This window comes from Apodemus sylvaticus, chromosome 14, assembly GCF_947179515.1.
Source record: "Apodemus sylvaticus chromosome 14, mApoSyl1.1, whole genome shotgun sequence".
In the NCBI taxonomy this organism is placed as follows: domain Eukaryota; kingdom Metazoa; phylum Chordata; class Mammalia; order Rodentia; family Muridae; genus Apodemus; species Apodemus sylvaticus.
In genome coordinates, this window is record NC_067485.1 from 30,056,249 (window position 1) to 30,070,891 (window position 14,643).

The window sequence follows — 14,643 nt, forward strand, 5'->3', positions numbered from 1 at the left end:
GACAATCAACACCTTTCACAAGAGCATCAAATAAAATATCTTGGAGTAACTCTAACCAAGCAAGTGAAAGATTTGTATGGTAATTGAAGAAGATATCAGAAGATGGAAAGTTCTCCTAGGGGTCATGGGTCAGTAAGTTTAACATGGTAAAAATGGCCATCTACCAAAAGCAATTTACAGATTCACTGCAATCCCCATAAAAATTCCACCATAATTCTTCACAGATCTTGAAAGGGTAATTCTCAGCTTCATATGGGAACCCCCCTACACACATACATGTGCATGCACAAACAAACAAATGAGCAAACAAATCCCAATAAAAGCAAGCAGGCAAACAAACAACTAAATAGGATAGCTAAAACATTTCTGAAGAATAAGAGAACTGTAAAGCTATAATAATAAAAAAAACAGCATGGTATCAGCATAAAAACAGACTTATTGATCAAATGAAAGACCGAGACATAAAGACACACACCTATGGACACCTGATTATTGATAAAAACAAAACAAAAAAAGCATCTTTAACTAATGGTACTATTCAAAGTGGATATCTGCATGTAGAAGGCAGAAAATAAATCCATACTTATCACCATGCACAAAATTCAGCTCAACTCCACGTGGTTCAAAGATTCAACATACAACTAGATACACTGAGCCTGAGAGAAGAGAAAGTGGGGGACAGCCTTGAACTAATTGGCACAGATGAATTCCTGAACAGAACACTGTTAGCACAGGTGCACACACACAAAATCAACAATTAATAAATAGGACCTTGTGGAACTGAAAATCTTCTGAAAGGCAAATAGGAAAAGATTTTTTACCAACCTCATGTCTGATAGAGCACTAATATCCCAAGTGCATAAGGAATTCAAGAAACTAGATATCAAAAAAACCCAAAATAATCCACAATTTAAAAAATGGGGTACAGATCTAAATAGAAAATTGCTAACAGAGAAAACTCAAACGGTTGAGGGACAAAGAAACATTCAACATCCTTATCAATCAGGGCATTGCAAATCAAAACTACTTTGAGATTCTATCTTACACCTGTCAGGGTAGTGAAGATCACTAACACAACTGACAGCTCATGTTGGCAGGGACGTAGAAGAAGGGAGATACTCATACATTGCTGTTGGGAATGCAAACTCACACAGACACTATGGAAATCAGTGTGTTGATTCTTCAGAAAGACGAAAGTTGATCTGGATCAAGATTCAGCTATATATCACCCTTGGATATAAGCCCAAAGAATATTTCATCCTACCACAAGGGCACTTGCTCGACCATGTCTGTTGCTGCCCTTTATATAATAGCCAGAAATTAGAAACAATCTAGATGTTCCTCAACAGAAGAATGGACAAAGAAACTATAGTACATTTATACAGTGGAGTATTGCTCAGCTGTTTAAAAAAATGGCATCCTAAAAATCAAAGGCAAATGGATGAAATTAGAAAAAACAACCCAAAGTGAGCTCAGTCTGATACAGAAAGAGAAATTGTATTCATTTGCTTGTATGTGGATACTAGCCATTTAACTAAATGATAGCCAAACTACAGTCTATAAGCCCAAAGAGGTTTAGGTATAGAAGAAGGGACTAGGGGGGACACATAGATCTTCTTGGGAGGAGAAAATAAAATAGATTTTATGAATGAACTGGCACAGTTAAACAGAAATGGGGGATCAGTTGGGGAGAGAGGGGGGATAAGGGAATGAAGGAGGGAATTTGGGAAGAGATAGCTAGAATTGAGGGACATTTGAGGGGTGATGTAAAAATTTAGTGTAGTAGAAACCTCCTAAAACATGTAAAAGTAATCCTAATGAAGTCTCTAAATAATAGGGGTGATGGGAATCCCAACCGGCCATCCCTTGTTACCAAACGAAGCTTCCAGTACCTGTATTACAATTGAATATTTGGTCAAAGGGGTACCATGTAATTCCCCTAATATCCTAGGCTGTTGCCAAGACAATAGGTTACTCTCCACAGACTGATAGAAAGACTCCACTGCTGAAAACAACACCCACACAACTCACTGAATGTGAAAAGGTTGAGCTTGTCCTTATAAAGCAACCTACAAACCTTCATACCTACATTGTAGAGGCTTTGATACAGGAAGGTACTCTCCAGGTTACCAAAAGAGAAACAAACACTAACCCAGCCACCAAACCCTTTGATCTGCAATGCTGTCCAGCCCTAGCATATTTTGCAAGCTGGAACTTTGAAAAATTCTAGTTCAGTTCTGATGAAGTTCAATTGGCATATAGTAGGCAGTGAATAATAGAACTGGTGGGATTGTGTGTTAGAGCAGCCACATCTGGAGCTAGGAGGCAGAGAGGTAACTTATGTCCAAGTTTGTTCTGTGTAACAACCCTCTCTGAAGAACTCAAAGGCCAACAGGAGAACCAGCTTCAGAGAGTATGGTCCAATGATCTAAGGACTTCCCCATAAGCCATAACTCTTATAGATTCCATAACACCTCATAGTACCTCCACCTAAGGAATGTCTGCATACATTTCAAATGCTTTCTAAGCCATATGATCTGAGCTAGAAGGTACAAAGGTCTAAGTGACTCCAAAAGTAATGCTCTTTGATAAGTATTCATTGAGTAATTTCTATTTCTTGCCCTATGCTAAGCTCTTAGCAGTGACAATTTGTGCAGGTGTGTGTGTGTGTGTGTGTGTGTGTGTGTGTGTGTGTGTGTTATGAGGTAAAAATGCCTTTGTAATTGTGAGAGGAACCACACTTCAGAAAGAGCAATCTTGTGTTCTTTTACCCCAGTCCTTTGGCCTGTCTCAGAAGAAGGGGGAAATTATTAATCTCTCACAAAATGAGCATAGGAATTCACATCAGACTAAAGTGGTGTTGCTTCACATACATTGTTGGCTCTACGTAGAATGTAAACATTTGACCTGTAGGTCAAATGAGTTTATTCATTATATTTCGCTTAAACTTGATATTTAATGATTTGTAACTTCTTAGTTCCACTTCCCCTTTGTCCTGAAAATGGCTAATCCAGTCTTTCAGGCTATGAATTTGGCAATGCTCTGGTATTTTAAATAGGTAAAAATCTTTGATATTTGTCCTGATGTTCATCCAGGCTGTCACAGATTGCATAATTTACTTTCTAAAAACTAATTAGCATTTCATTGTGTGTTTACACACATATATGTTTACCACATTTTTTTGGTGTGTATGCATCATTTTGTTGTCATCTTTTTATTTTGATTGGGTTTGTTTTGCTGCCCTGGAACTCACTCTGTAGACCAGACTGGCCTCGAATTCAGAGATCCACCTGCCTCCCTAGTGGAGTGCTGGGATCAAAGGTGTGCACACATTTTAATGTATGTGCTGGCACACATCTTATGTGTATACGTACCTGTGGAACCCAGAGACCAGCCTCAGGCATTATTCCTCAGGTAGCACCCACTTTTTGAGACAGAGTCTCTTCCTTGACCTGGAACTCTCCGAGAAGACCAGGCTGACTGATCACTGAGTGACAAAGCACTCTTCTCAGCACTGGATTACTAGGACTTACTTCCTGGGCTTTGTTAAATGTGAGTCCCTGGGATTAAACTTAAACATGAAATTCACCAATTGAGCTACACCCAACCACATATGACTTTCTTTATGATCTGTTGGTCATTTCTGTGGCTTCCATGCCTTGCCTGTTGTGAAGAACGATGTAAGTTTTTTGTTTTTTGTTTGTTTGTTTGTTTTTTACTGGAGTAGAATATTTCTAAGATTCTAATTTAATTTATTTTAAATAAATACCCCAAAGGTGGATTGTTAGATCATGATACGTTCCATAAGTTCCAATGGTATTTGTGGAATCATCACCCCATTTCCTATATTGGCAGCAGTTTCTCTCTAAAATTTGATTTTTTTCTTTTTAGCCAAGGAATGGGAAAACAATATGTTCTTATAAAAGAAAGTAAGCAGACCTTTGTTTTATACTGTATACACACACACACACACACACACACACACATGCACCCACACATACATAGACACACACACACACACACACACACACCTCAAAATTAACTACAAACTTTTACAGAAAAGGAAAGAAACTATAAACCTAGAAGATTTCCTATAAGGAAAATCTGTATGATTCTAGTCCAGGCAATGATTACGCAAATATGGTGGCAGAGGTATAGGCCCCCAACAAAAATAATCAAGTAGGCCAGCATCAAATGAAAACATCTGCATCACAATTACCATCATTATCACAGGGTAGGCAGCCTACAGAATGAGAGAAATTCTTGTGAACCATGTATCTGGTAAGGGATTGCTCTCATAACATATACTGGGACTCTCAAAATACATCTATGGAAAGATGCTCACACCACTCATCAGAAAAATCCAAATCAAAACCACAAAAATACACCTAACTCCCATTAGAGAGCAGTTACCAGAAAGGCAGGAGGCATCATCCAATACTCATAACACACTACAACTGGATATCTGCCAGGCACAGAGGATGGTGTAATTGGTTGGGTCACTGTTCTCATCTGATGATTTCTTATTGTCTTCATTATGTGATCCATCATGTTAGGCAATATTCTCTGCTTTGCAGTTGCCCAGATTGTGCATATCATTCTGCCAAGGACTTTATCTATGACAGAATTAAATTTTAATAGTACAGAATTCACATACATACCAATCTAGAGAGTTCTAAGGTCAAAGTGCAAACACAAAGCTGTGATTGCCGGGAGAAGTTTCAAGTAAGCATGAGGTGGTTGACAATGGCAAAAGAAGTGTGGAGGTCAAGACTTAAGGTCTCTAGCATGTCTTAGGAGCCATATCATTACAAAGATGCAGCCGAAGCCAGGCCTGAGGGGGGAAAGCAGGAACAGTCAGAAGAATGAAGGCAACTCTAGTACACAGTCTTCTCTGTGCAGACATAACTTCATTAGGCTGGGCTTCCTTCAGTGGATGGGTGTGGTCTTAGGAGAGAGTCTAATTCTCTAAGTGCCTCACATTCTGTGAATGTCTGTTAAATCCCAAGTGCTTCCAGGTCATAAAAATGATGTTATTTCTCATCCTTGATTTTATTCTCATTACAATAAACCCATTCAAAGGGGAAATAGGAGAAATGGAGGGAGTAAGGCTACCTTGATCAATTTCCTTCATTCTGGGTGGGTGTGCTACAAGGGCTCTGTTCTCCTGAAAAATACGAGCAAGCATTTTCAGAGTTTTCTTGCTGGCTTTCAGCTTACTCATAGTTTTTAATCCAAGGAGAAAAAGCAGGGGAACAGAGAACAGGAAATTTCACCAAGCAACAGGAACTGTTGAAATGGCTGTTCTGGCAAGAAACAACCCAGAATCACTAACCACAGCTCCAGACTTCCTGTGTACGATGTTTGGCCAGAAAAGAATTGGGCTTTAGATATCACTCCTTCAACAACAAAAGAAAACACGTTGAATACTAAAACAGCATGCTGGACTATTTTGTAAAGAAGTATACATCTTTTAGTTCATCTAATTTTTATAAATATGTGAGGCTTAATTTGGCTTTGTCATTATTTATAAATTAGAAAATAAGGGATGGAAATGAAAGGTGGCAGGGGTGAACAGTGGGCACCAGAGCCCTAGATCTCACATAAAAGTTCCATGGTCTGTACTGTATGCAACAGGTCATTGAAATCAAGAAAACACACCGTCTCTAAGCATCTCCTGAAGAAACCGGAGTAAATGCTTGGCCTGATGTCAGTATCACAGAAGCAGCTAGATAAGCAGTATAAGGCTTAGACATTCCTTCACAGCCACTAACCATGTAAGTTTGTGTTGTCTTTGGAGTTATAACACAATAAGTCTGCAAAAAAAACTCAACATGTTTTTTAGACCATCATGGTCACAATTACAACAACAATACAAATTAAACATCCTAAAACTAACAATCTGCTGTTACTAGAGCCATCCAGATAGTGGTAAGAGGGTGTCATAGGCAGGAAATGGTGGGATCCTAAGTGGATCGTAAGTGGAATGGGTCAGATGCATTGTCTCAGACGTTTGTGTGAAGGTGGACATGTTCTTTGCTTGTTCAGCATGGTAGCTGCTAGCCACATGTGTTTACTGGGTACTAGGAATGGAGCCAACATGACTGAGAAAGTAAATTTTAATTGTGATTAATTTTAATTTAAATAAAATGAGGCTACTGTACAAGCATTGTAGAGATTGGGAATATAATAATTTTTTTCCCAGATAAATTAATTTTGCATTAATTCTAAGCTTGTCCACCCTAGAATTTTTCTAGGGTGCTCATTACATGCATTCCACTTAAGCTTGAACAGAAGGAAAGAAAGCAATGATTCAAAGGTACACAGACATCTACCCATGCTAACAATTAAAAGTGTCATCCTCACTTTGACATCAAATTCATCACCAAATCCTGAGGCTATTGTACCCTATAGTAGCTCTCAGAGGTACTGCCTACTTCATGTGAAATTTGTATGCTACTATTGTTCCAATTCCAGCATCATCTCCCTTAGCCCACACACAAACAAGAGCCATGATGAGCCACCACCTCACAAAGACAATGGACACAAAGACATCTGCTAATGTTCTCTTCAGAGATGACTATGTCTACTAGTTGCAGACAGACCGAAATGAAGCCCTATAGCCAAGAATGTAAAATGTCTCCCTGTACAGGCTGATTTTTTGTCCCCACTTCACCTGACCTTCAAATTGCCATGCCGAAGATCTAGCCCACAGTAGCAATCAGTTCCTGACCAGATTTGAGACAAGACCTGCATAGTGATGCTTAAGTTATGGTGGGTTGGATAAGATGGCCATTAATCTGACTGGTTTCCTTTTGAGATGTGGACACAGAAGATCATACGGGATGTAGAAAGGGAGGACCATGGGAAGACACAACCAGAAAAGGCCACGTGCAAGGAAGGACAAGTAATCTGAGGAGAAGCTTGCTCTTCTGATGATTTGGCTTTGGACGTCCAGACTTCAGAACGGTGACAAAATGAATGGTATTTTTGCGCTCAAGGTGTGTGTTTGTCAAGGCAGCCTAGCAATCAAATAAACTAGCCATTCAGCCCATATTTCAGGTTCCAAACTGGTCATCTAACTCTTTCACCCATGTGTTCATAAACCCTAAGGCCCAGGGGTGGTGGTTCTTATGTGATTGATGGTCTCTGTTGGGACTATCTGTATTGGTTGTTCTAGATACAACTATCTAGATACAAGGCTTGCTTCTAGATACAGCTCAGATCCTTCATTCTCTATGACTGCAGAAGCCATCCCAGACAAGTGATCCTCTCTTTGCTCTCTGCTGGTCCCACATCTTCAAGTATATACTCCTCTCTTCTCCTGCTTAATGTTGTTACAGGGCCATGAGCAAGGTGCTTAGAAAGAATTCCCTTCCAAGTCTCTCTCCAGGTGGTGGGTCACTGAAGTGCATCTGGCCAGTGAGACGACTGGAAGCTGTTAGCTGGAGTTTAAGAAGGGCCTCTAAGTGGGCCGCAGATATAGCTGACCGTTGTTTTTCTGCTTTTCACTCTTTTTCATTCTTTCTCATTGGAGTAGACATAGTTGCCAGAGTGCTTGTCTTGAAACCACGGGGGCCATCAAAGTGTTCTCAGCCCATGAAGATACTCTATGAGATGAAGCATATGTCAGTTATCTTGACTTATTCATTTCACAGTGTATCGGTGGTGACAGAATAATGCCATTGTCAGTGTTGAATTGCACATATGGTGATCCTGTAAGGTAATAATGGAGTTGAAAATTCCTATCACCTGTAGTATTTAGCAATAGTGACATCATAGACAAAATTTCAGTCTGATGTAATAATGCTGGTGTCGCTTAACCTTCTGTATCATCAAACATATACAATATAGCATACATAGAGCACAATCCTGACCTACATATATACACATCCATATAGTATGTCATGTAACCATATGCCTATTGCTAAATATACTATACTGTGCTTTTAAATGATTATTTTAGAGCATTGCTCTATAGTAATTAAAGCAGTAATTTGCTATAAAGCGGCATAACATGCACTATCCATCTCACACGGACTATGATTATTCGTGATTACATGAAAAGGCCACTTGGAGATTATGTGTGATGGCTCACTCCTGTAATCTCTGCATTTGGGAGGCTGAGACGGGGAGGTTTGTTTTGAGTTTCAGGCCAGGGAATAAGGTAAAAGGTGACAGAGGAAGACACCTGACTTTCTACTCTAACCTACATGTGTACTCATGGTTATGTGTACTGGTAATACATGTGAACATACATGCATAACACATATACAGACACATACATATACACACATAGGAGAGAGGGAGGGAGTGAGGGAAGGAGGGAGGGAAAGAGAAAGAGAGAGGGAGAGGGGAAGGGAGAGAGAGAGAGGGAGGGAGGGAGGGGGAGAGATTATATAGAATGCTTAACCCATCTGTCAATGTTTGTATGCATTTACTGTGATGTTTGTACAATGATGAAAATGTCTAGTCAGAACATGCCCCCCTACACCAAACCATCAAAGTACACACCAAGTTCTGTTTGGTTGTTGTTATTGTTGTTGATGAATCCTTCATAAAACCAAAGGAAAACATATAATGAAGAAATTTAACTCTGACTTCCTCAAAAGCCTTAAAGAAATGTCAATATGTGTTTCTGGCAATCTTGATGTACCAGAGAATTGGAGTTCCTTCCGCTACATGACACTTTTTACCAGATTCCCTTTCTGTTCCATAACATTTGATTCCTGAGCTTTGGATGCCATAGCAAATACCACAGACTGGGAGACTTGATAGAAATGTAGTCCTCAGAGTTCTGGATGTTGAAGTCCAAGATGGAGGCAAGAGCACGGTTGGCTACTCCTGTGCCCAATCCCATTTGCTTTCAGATGGGCTCGGATCCCTCTGCAGCCACATGAGCTTCTCTCTTAGCATTTGTATCCCTCACAACTCTCTGAGACAAATCAGGCTGAATTAGAGCTCCATCTTAGCCCCTCTCATTAAAGGCCATTTCTTTAAATAAGGTCACATTTGGGGATAGCGGGGATTAGGATTTCAGCATCAACCTTCATGTGTGGCTTAAATTATGTATGCAGAGAGTTGGATTAGAATTCAGGCACATCCAAGAACCCCTAACTACCACTACAGAGGTAAGGAGACCCTTGTATATTTTAGTGGCTCAGTTGGGACTGGAATGGATGGGCTGTCCTCTGGAAAATTCTGTGAAGAAATAAAGGCAAGAGCACAGAGGACATTCCATTGAAACAAAGACACAGTAGCATATTCATCCCTACTCAGTGGACTACAGGATGGCTCCTTAGCTGCTTTGCAGAGAGTCCTTGGTTATATGGACAGTTGAGCAACATTTTATGACTAAGGTTTTGCAGCCAAGTGAGTCTGGGAAATTGGAAGAAAGGGGGGAAGAGTGGGGGAGGACAGAGGGAAGATTGAAGGAAGGAAGAAAGAAGGCTGGGAAGAAGGGAGAGAAGAAAAGAAACGGAAATGAAAGAAAGTGTGAGAGAAAAATACATCTGTGGCTAGCTTTTATGTAAATTCGTTAATCCGTCGTAAAGTGTGTCCTATGGATGCGTTCTTCTCATTTTCTGGGTGGGCCCTGCAGTGAAATAGCCGTGTGGGTGGCATTTCCACCTGCGATTCCCGTTTTATGTGGGAAATGAATTTGCCCGTTATGTGAGAAACAGTGGGAAAGGGAGCAAGCTTTACTGTGCTGTGATCTCACCTTGAAGTCAGGAAGGATAATGGCTCATAAAACTTTGGAGTGGGAGGGATGAGAGCACTTCTCCTGATGCTCAGCTGAGCGTGCTGGAAGGCTGCCGCTGTTAGGAGGCCTTATTAAGCTTGAGGTCATGAGCTGGGAGCTGCCTCCAACCACGGAGCACAAGCTCATGTTGTTGGGTTTGCAGCCAGAGTGAGGGGGATGATACGGGAGTAATGTGACTCTTGTTGGTCATTTCAAGCAGGAAAGTCTGCCCAACATTTCCACGTGCCTCATTACATCTGCCCTGAAGAAAGCTATAAACTTAGTTTTCTGGCTGCCTCAGAACCATCAGATTTTTTTTTTCAACTAGACTCTTGAAATCTGGTTTTCAAAACTCTGCTCACCTCGCCTACATTTGGCTGAAAAAAAGTTGAGACTATAATATGAATAAATTCTGAGAGTGATTTCTAAGAATCTTAAAACACTTCACATCTACTGGGTTAATATGCGAATTTAAAACTTTTTTAGTACTGAACCTTGAAACATTTGATTTTTTTTTTTAGTGATTATAATTAAAAGCAACCTTATGTATGAAAGTTTCTTCTTCTCTCTTTTTTTTTTTCTGAGAAGCAAAATTGTCCTAGAATTGACTTGATGGAATATGAGTATGGAGAGTGTATCTTTTTATAAGGTCATTTCCTCATTTGCACATTCATAAATTCTAGGGCCCAGGAATACTGTGTCACAGGAAGGCCAATCAACGGCCCTGGCTTCTAGGCAATTGAGAGGGTTTGTATTCAAATAGGGTGGGTTCATCACCATGTTTAGAGATAGGAAGTCAGTGTTGGCTAGAATATGCCAAAAAATCAGCAGAATAGCACCTGAAGCAATGGGTTTTCTCTTATTGCACAGGGCACAAAAGAGGCTACTCATTTATCATTGAACAAACTCCATGTATTTTTTTAATTTAATTTCTAATTTAAGAATGACTGACTTGCCAAAGTTAATCAGTGAGAACACCGAGAATGTGCCCTGGTGTATTAATTACTTTCATATTGCTGAGATAAAGGCCATGACCAAACAGAGCTCAGGGAAGAAAGAGGCTGTTTATTATTAAACAAAGGATTGTCATCCATGATGGCATAGGGGAGGCGTGGCTGGCAGGGCCAGGAAGCTGAGGGCTCACATTTTGAACTACAGACATGATGCAGAGAGACCAAACTTAACTTGAACTGGCTGGAGTGTTGAAAGTGTCAAAGCCGACTTTAGTGGTACATGCCTCCTACTATGCCACACCTAAGTCTCCCCATCCACTGGCAGCTACAAAAGGCAGGTCATTCAGACCGATACCCCTGCTTAATTGCCAAAGTTCAGCACAATGAAATCCATGTTTGTATGTTTGCCTGTTTTCACTCAAAAAACAAAACAGAAAAAGAACAACAACAAAATAACCTTGAGTTTTGTTTGGTCGCTGTTTGAAAAGTTGTGTTCCAGAAATCGTTGGTCATAAGTGAATATTGGAACGATGGTTTTAAAAACGTAACTAATGTAATGTCATAGACAGATTGGACAAAACAATAAGAGAGGGAACAGAGAGGAAGAGAGAGGTGGAGGCCAAGCTTTGGTGGGCAGAGTATATGCGATGCAGCCTGGAACTTTCTTTATGAGAAAGTCAGCAGTGTTGGCCAAGCCAGTGAAAAAGTCCTAACGCCTGCAGTGTGGCAGAAATGAAGCCAGCGGATAGTTAGTTAGTCTGTCATATCCTTGGCCATGAGTTGTGCAGGGGTCCAGATGGCTTCTGTTTTGTTTGGCTCCTGTCACGTTATAGAGGTTCATTGGATATCATCAGTTAACGGAATGAGTAAATCTGAACCCCGAGTTTGTATCACTGATTCCCATTCCATGCTAAAAAGTCACATACACTCTGCATGCACACTATCACTGTGCTCCTCATAGCCCAGAAGCCACCGGCTTAACTTCAGAGACCTTGCGACTTAGTGAAAGGGCTCTGTCCCACTCACAGTTAACAACCCATTTGTTTTTAATTTCTACACACATTAACGTTTCTTTTGTTGCTTCTGATTTTCTATGGATTACACAGGTTTATTTCTTAATCCAAGGGTTTACCTGAAAGTGGATGCAGTCTGTAGAGGAGCAATGATTATGGTTTCAGTATGGCCGTCTCACACTTGGCTCTGCAAAGGAGGCCTACTTTCCCAGACACATAAATCTATTTCTGGGGATTCTTGTCCACAGAAACTATGGCTTTATGAATCGCAGGCCAGAGCCCATGGAAGTGATAGAGTTTGCAAAGAAATTGTTATCCAATTTCGGTTTGGATATTGAGAAGAACTGGCCTGAGGGTCAGTTGTGACCCTGTCCTGTTTGATTAATTCCATCTCTATCACTTCTGCTTTTCTTTCCATTTCTGTCTGCATAACATTCTGGATCCTTCTAAAAAAGCATCCTCAAAATGGGCTTGTAGGACCTGCAAAAGAACTTCCTGGGACAGTCTTTAAAAGTACAAATTGACCTTTCTGCTTGGTCCTTCTCCTCTATAGGAGCCATGGTGGCCAGCCGGAAAGAAATGATCCTGAAGCCCAACTTCCACAAGGACTGACAGCAGCGAGTGGACACTTGGTTCAACACGCAAGATCCGCAACGTAAGGCTTGTCAGGCAAAAGCAAGCCTCATTGCTTCTCAGCCTGCGGTTGCCCCTCCGCCCACTTCCGGTCCTATCAGGCCCATTGAGCTGTGCCCTACAGTCAGATACCACACCAAGGTCCACACTGGCCGGGGCTTCAGCCTGGAGGAACTCAGGGCGGCTGGTATCCACAAGAAGATTGCTCGCACCATTGGCATCTCTGTGGACACAAGGAGGAGTGGAAACTCTCCACTGAGTCACTGCAGGCCAACGTGCAGCGCCTGAAGGAGTACCACTCCAAGCTCATACTGTTCCCAGGAAGCCTTCTACACCAAAGAAGGGAGACAGTTCTGCTGAAGATCTTAAATTGGTCCACGCAGCTAACAGGACCTGTGATGCCACCCGGAATGTGTACAAAAAGGAAAAGGCCAGAGTCATCACAGAAGAAGAGAAGAACTTCAAGGTTTTTGCCAGTCCCCGCATGGTCCATGCCAATGCCCGGCTCTTTGGCATCGGAGCAAAAAGGGCGAAGGAGGCTGCAGAGCAAGACGTTGAAAAGAAAAAATAACGCGTGGCTGGAGAGTTGCAATAAATTTTCCATAAAGCAAAAAATAAATAAAATAAAATAAAATAAAATAAAATAAAATAAAATAAAAGTACAAATTGTAGAGCTACGGTGTGTGTCTGCTTTCCCCAGCTCCGTATCCTGAGAGACTGGTCCCTGTCTGTTGTGTTCTTGACTCCTTTACTGCCTTTCTTCTCTGAGCTTCAGTGAACGGTGGCCCAGGGAAGACACAAAAATGAGAGAGAATAGAATTGCCACACTTTTTCCAGGACCATATACCACAGCAGCGATGGCGGTATTGTCTTTTACTCTCCTGCTGGAGGGCCCATAAGCAAGAGTCCAACTCTCAGTGGCTTGGGTGACCCAGATTCCATGCCTTGACCCTTTAGACTAAGAGCAGTGACACCCCTCTGTTGCCCGTCTGTTGCCTGTGTCTCAGCATTCCTAACAGGGCTTTGATTTGACTTTTCCTTGACCTACCTGCGATGAGTTCAGCCTTCTTGCTAACTCAGATCTGATAAGTCAGACTCTGCTTTGGGCCCCAAATCATTCCTCATTTCCTTTTCTTTTTATTATTTCTAACAGTGGTGGGATACAGGAGATAGATTGTCTATGAACTGATTTGGAGTGTAGAGGTCATCGGCATGAAGCACCATTACCACCATCCTTTCCAGAACCCTATTCACCCTCCCAAACTCAATGTCCTACTTTGTACTAGCTCACCCCCGGCACCTAGTTATCCATGGGGTGCCAGACATAGGAGTCGGGAACAAAGTGTTGGAGGGGTTTGTCCATGAGTCCACTATGAGGCCAGGACCATGCCCTTTCAAGCTCCTGGACGTTCTGGCCCCGCTTGCTTGGGGCCAAGGCTGTTGGGAGCTCCAGCTTTGCTCATCAATGGCTGCAGTTGTGGCTGGGAGCTCAGAGAGGCCCTTTTAGAGGAGGGTTAGGCAGTAGCTCTGTAGTCAAAGGCCTACTCCGTGCTCCCCATAGTGGTGCTCAGTGAAAGAGACAGTCCTTGGTTCCAAACTGTTTATTGGTTGTTCATTGTGGAAAACAGATGCATATCATACCAACTTCTCAGGGTGGACCCAGGATTAAATACCTTTTGCAGGGAGGAATGTCCAGGAGGCCTCTGTTCTGGGCCTACGTGAGCACGGGTCAGATTTCCTTAGGTGGGAAGTATGGCATGAGTTCCAGGCTAGGAATTTGGCTGGGAGCATGGAGGTACCTACCATTTCAGGTGTGCACCCACCGAGTTTCCGGCATCTCAGTCCGCTCTACCCACCAAGCTCCCTGGCCTGGTTTACTGTCCCACAGATACCAACATAATTTTCTTTTATCAAGCTCTAGGAAGGTGACCAGTGAGTAGTCCTGACTCCCAATGTTAACTCTGTCATTCACTAATGCTACTGGAAGAAAGTTAAGAAATTTCTCAACTTTCTGTCTTTATGGGTGAATTGAACAATTCCATGGTGGTTAACCTGTTCTTTATACCTTGTAGCTGAAACACTCTATGTGGCTTAATTAACATTCAGCCTGGGGTGCTTTAAGCTTCGTCTGGAAACTGGCAATGTGTGTAGATGTTTTGGGTTGTCACAGCTGGGGTGGGAATACTTGCGGCATCTCGCGGGTAGAGGCTGAGATGCTGCTAAACATTCCTTCAATGCAACAGGACAGCCGGCCAACACGAAATTTACCCAGGTGCAAATCATTAGTGACAAGGTTGAGACA

The 14,643-nt window shown here is 41.8% G+C and overlaps 1 pseudogene; it reads left to right on the forward strand.

Annotated features, from left to right (window-relative positions):
* Window positions 1–12,266: 12,266 nt before the first annotated feature.
* Window positions 12,267–12,912, forward strand: LOC127664640 (60S ribosomal protein L13-like; annotated as a pseudogene).
* Window positions 12,913–14,643: the final 1,731 nt, after the last annotated feature.